Source organism: Cupressus sempervirens, chromosome 10 (assembly GCF_028749045.1).
Source record: "Cupressus sempervirens isolate cs-2001-9-10 chromosome 10, ASM2874904v1, whole genome shotgun sequence".
In the NCBI taxonomy this organism is placed as follows: Eukaryota; Viridiplantae; Streptophyta; class Pinopsida; order Cupressales; family Cupressaceae; genus Cupressus; species Cupressus sempervirens.
The window spans coordinates 725299179-725304895 of NC_143127.1; the positions used below are offsets into that span (position 1 = coordinate 725299179).

General features: G+C 29.0%; 1 long non-coding RNA gene across 1 annotated transcript; it reads right to left on the reverse strand.

Annotated features, from left to right (window-relative positions):
• Positions 1-2984: 2984 nt before the first annotated feature.
• Positions 2985-5368, reverse strand: LOC149535876 (uncharacterized). Its single transcript, XR_016357292.1, has 2 exons — positions 5207-5368; positions 2985-4173 (listed from the first exon to the last, which is right to left on the reverse strand). It is a non-coding gene; the product is annotated as an uncharacterized LOC149535876 (long non-coding RNA).
• Positions 5369-5717: the final 349 nt, after the last annotated feature.

Consider the following 5717-nt stretch of genomic DNA (forward strand, 5'->3'; position numbering starts at 1 on the left):
ATCAACAAGATCAGATAAACACTTCAATCCCATCGAGGTGACTAGAAAGTAATCCAAATACAACTGATCAATAACTCATAAATGGTTACCTATATCACAGCATACACAAGAAGACTAGAAGCAATATCAATCAGTAAACCACATACACCATAGAGCATGCCATATCATAACCATGGTTGGGTTTTAAAAAGATTGAGATCAAAAGCATCATCATGACATCACAAATCATAACCCCCAAGCCTCTAGTAGCCATCCTATAACTGGTCAACAATCTAGTCAACCCAAAAACACAAAACAAATAGCATAGAGAAAACACAAAATGCAAGCACTTTTTTTGGTTGTAAAAATCTCATAGTTGAATTTAGTTTTAGATATCAAGTGGAAGAACATTGTTCATCTTCCTTATAACTAACCCATGTAATTGTTTGGATAGATTAAAGTTTTTCCCCATAGCTCTTAGAATCAATTTTTCTAATTGTTCTAATGATATATATATATATATATATATATATATATATATATATATATATATATATATATATATATATATATATATATATATATATATATATATATATATATATATATATATATATATATATATATATATATATATATATATACGTTATTTGAAAATGACCCCCATCGTGTTCCAATGGGACATATTATGAGCAAATGTAATTTCTCCCTCATTAACAAATTACATCCAATTAAATTAAATTTATATTAATGAACTAAAATACTATAGGATGATTAATTATTAAAAGAAGTAAGACTATTAATAACTTTTTTTTAAAATATAATAATTATTAATTATTAATAATTAATTTAATAACATTATGAAAATCAAAATATCAATAATTGATTTCACATTATGTATATCATAAACATTTTTTAAAAAAAACATAACCAATACAAATAAATCTACTATCGTGGTACGTAGTACTCTGTTGTTGCAGGGCTTGAGACGACATCCGGTACAAAGTACCCCTGTCGTCATAGTACCTATGATAATAAGTACTCTATGACGTGTGGAGCACGTGGGGCATGGGTTTCGACCTTCCCACATTCAATTTAATTTTTTAAAATTTTTTTTAAAAACAAAAAAAGGTTTTCAATAAATGTTTTCCCTTATGCACTTCACAGATTTTTTTATTAAAACATTTTTGACTGTGATGTTTTAAAAAAAATAGCGTTTGCATATATAATTTTATATATATATAAACATTTTTAATAAATGTTTTTAGCAGGTCATTTTTTTTTTCTAATTGCAACGCTCTTTAATACACACATAGACATATATATATATATATGTATATATATATACATATATACATATATACATATACATACATACATACATATATATATATATATATATATATATATATATATATATACACATATACATATACATATACATATACATATACATATATTTATTTATGCATTTTTTTTTTTTTTTTTTAAAGACTCTAAGAATTCCTCTATAATGATCATTCCCAATTAATCCTTCTAATAGGTTTGTCCATAACCAACTAAACCCTACTTTCATAAATTCATCAAATCTAGGCATAATGTGGTTTTCTCATACATAAAATTGAACATCCATAACAAGACTAAATATAGCTAAAACATTCACACATGGATTCCTCAGAAAGCATTCAAAAAACACTAAGTAGATAGGAAGTGGAAGAAGCAAAAATAGCATATGCAAAATCACAAGTGTCTAGTTGGACACTGATGCTAAATCACTTCTCCTCAGAAACCGTAGAGCAAGTTCATTCCTTCTCCACATTCGCAGATCCACCCAAAAATGCTCCTTGAGCTACTAGGAGTGCCTAAATATAAGGAACTCTCAGGAAGCACCTAAAATGTCTCTAGAAGCAACCAGAATACAAGATAAGCGTTGACAACTAAGCACGAGCCTATTCCAACCTTCTAGATGGGTCACAAGGTTGTAGACACGATGTGCTTAATTTGTGTGCTAACTCCTACATTGTAGACATACGTGCAATCAAGGGGTGCGCTTACTCCTATGTGGGCTTATAACTTTTATTTTAATTCTTTTATCATTATTATTATTATTATTTATTTATTATTTTATTATTATTATTAATTTAATTTTCTTTTATTTAATTCTTTTACTCAATTAATTTTTCATTTAATTAATGAAAATCAAAATATCAAAATATCATAACATTATATTAATTTTTTCAAAATAATTAAATCATTAATTAAATCTTTTAATTTAAGACTTAATTAATAGGAAATTCACCATAGACCTCCAAAATAAAATATGAAAACTCATCATAGAACAATCCATACAAAATCAGTTTAAGGGGTTAAAATCACGAATTACATCATCCAATGGAATCGAAAGGTAAAACATCTCAAATACTTGCCCTACCTTTCTAGGACAATAGTTTAAGGGTTTAGGATTTGGACTTGAGAATTTATCTCCCCTCTCTTACCATTGAGATAGTGCGATAGGGTACACTCATCTTGACAATTCAGAGAAGTCAATACCCGGTACCTGCAACTTACATAAAATCTATATATGTACATACTATATATATATATATGTTAAGCTAAACAAGCAATGGCAAGAAGTGGTGCATCGTGTAGATCCCAACTAGCAGGTGACTACGACTCCCTTCCTTAACCACATCAGAAATGCCATACATAAGAAAACAAACACGCACACCATACACATGCAAGTATGGGATAAATATCCATAAGAAAACACATGTGATAATAAACCATCTAACTAATCATCATCAATAACCGAAAATAATATAATAATCATCATGCATACATGAAATGTAGATTCTAAGTAATCTCATCATATATCAACTGAATCCATAACACAATATCTGATAGTCTCAAAACAATGCTACTAACCATAAACATAAAACCAACCTAACAAAGTTTGGCAATGATAGCAACATTGTATCTAGAAAAATGTGAACGAGGGCAAGCACTACAGAATGAATCAAATACATAATTGTACTTATTTTCATATTGAACATAATTAATGTTTCTTCAATTTTAGTTGATACTATCACCGTCTTGATGTATAAACATCACAAATCCTTAGAATGCTAGAACATTTAATACACTCTTCATCTTATTTGTACTCTTAAAACATATTGAGAAGAAACCACATTGAATTTGGTCAATCTTGAGTAACAACTTTTTAGAAATTTCCAAAGGAAAAAAATGTGGATCAAAAGATTTTGAAGGGAAGAATGGACATCTTGATATACAAAAGATCACAAATATTTATAATGCTAGAATATTCAACGAACTCTCTACATATATGAACACTTTATGATTGATTAGATTAAATGGTAAAAATATATTACAATTGACTTAATATATTAAAATCTTTAAAGGAAGGTAATTTTCAAAATTAAATGAACTTACCTAATATTAAAAAATTTTAAATTTTTTTTAAAATTGTCGCATAGATTTTTTGATGTGACTAATAGCACTCCTAGAATATACCTCCCATACGGCGTGAAATACTTTTAACCTAAAATAAAAAATAAAATAAGTACCTCAATTTTTTTTTGAGCTTTTCGGTTTGCTAGGGAGGCTTTCAGTGCGAACTTTCCTCGTAGTTCCTCTTATTTTCATTGACCTTTGTCTTTCAGCTTCGCGGAAATTCACATAGTTGATCCATCAGTAAAAGGTCATTTCTGCTGTCTCATTTATTCCACGCAAATCTTTAGTTGAAAAATGAAAGATCTACCACAATGCAAGAATTGTTCAGAAGAATGTGTTCTGGCTCCTCATTTTCCTCCAGATGATCTCATAATAGTTCACAGTGGGGCAGAGAACAATTGTAGATCTGATAAATGAGTACTTCCATACTTCTAGAAAGCCCCAAAATACTCATCTACCACATTTTACTTTGATACTTTCGCTACACCGGTGATATGGCATGTTTGGGATATATAAAAGAGTAATTTATATGTCAGAACATTCTGTACATTACAAATTTATATGGATCATTCGGAGGAAAACGAGGAACCAAGTCACATTTTTCAGAACTTTTCTTTCACTGTAGCAGGCTGGGCGTGATACCATTTATTTTTCCCAGAGTGCTCTTGACACTTTGATACCTTCCTTGGAGTCTACCATAACTACTCTCTAGCGATGAGTGACCTGAGAAAACATTTTATATCAAACGGAAAAAAATCAGATTAATTGATGATGTATGAAGTATCAGTATAATCTTATTATATAAAAAATTTAGATACAACTTTTTAGAATTTTTTTTAAATTTAAGTATTATTGGAGTACAATTGGTGAGCTTGATGGTAAGAGTAGGTAGTGTCATCTACTAAGATTCAAATGGAAGACATGTTTGAATTTACTGAAATCTTTTAATAAAATAAATTAAAATTAAAAAATTAAAACACCTAAATATTCCAATAGCACCTGATATCGATCTACAACCTTTCTAAGGGTCATCACATATAGACTCTCATATTCACAAGAAAATAAAATTATATATATATATATATATTCAAACAAGGAATCTGGATAAAATTTTCAAAGTATTTGAAGGATTAATCGATCAATCTTTTGACACTACCATTATGCATCAATGTTAAGAATATTACAGCATTTTGCTGGTTGGGAAAAGGCATGGGATTTTGATCTCTGAAAGAGGGCTTTTTGGTGAGAATGTTAGAGAATTACATTGAGGGAATTTATTGTAAACCTTTTGTAAATCATATGTAACTCGCTATATAATGCATGTATATGACAACAACTCTGGATTCTTCTTCCTGATTCTTTCCCAGAGGAATTTTTGAATCAGTTTTAAATATAAATATAAATATGGTGGCTTGTCCACTTTGGCTTTAAAAAAAAAGAATAATACAGCATAGAACTCGGTCTTCTTTGAATTATACTATAATAAGATCATAGAAATATTGATGAAATAAAGAAATACCACAGAAAACCTCTCTAGTTCTGAATAAAATTAACAACCTGCAAGCAAATTTCTGATTATTCATTCAATTTGCTAAAACACAGATAAAGATGTTACTTATAACTCTGCACCTAAGAGAAATTAGAAACAAAAGAAATGCTATGCATAGAATTGAAAATCTGCAAATTTCTGACTATTCATTCAAATTTCTAAAACATAGATCAAGTTGTACTCTACAACTTTTCACTTCATCCTTACCTCTTATTTACAGAAGATTTCAAAATCCATTCACGTCATCCTCATCTCTTCGCTGTTTCAGACCAGTCTATATTTGTTTGTTTGATCACATATCAAATGGGATAAATATTTGCAATACATGAAAATGAAGGACGTCTATTTCTAGAAACTAAGGTAGGCGTGGCCGCGTTAGTCAAAGCAAATAATTAGGAATCTTTACGGCCATCAAACTATTTTATAGCGAGAAAATCAAACAGTAGCTTACGAATTCGAGTGACGTAATGGTGATGCAAAAGCAAGATTTCGCTTTCGATGTTCAGAAAAATCGCTGTATATTTTACTATATGTTAGATTCAGGTATAGATCAATCGTATAATTGACTAAAGAGTTTGATCTCTAGCTCATTTCAATAATTGCAATCATTAACTTATTTTTTATCTTTGATTTTTTTTTCACGTTTATAAAAATTCAAAATTATTCTAGATTTTAAGATTCTTGAATTTACAATCTTTTGGTGACTCATATTTTCTAA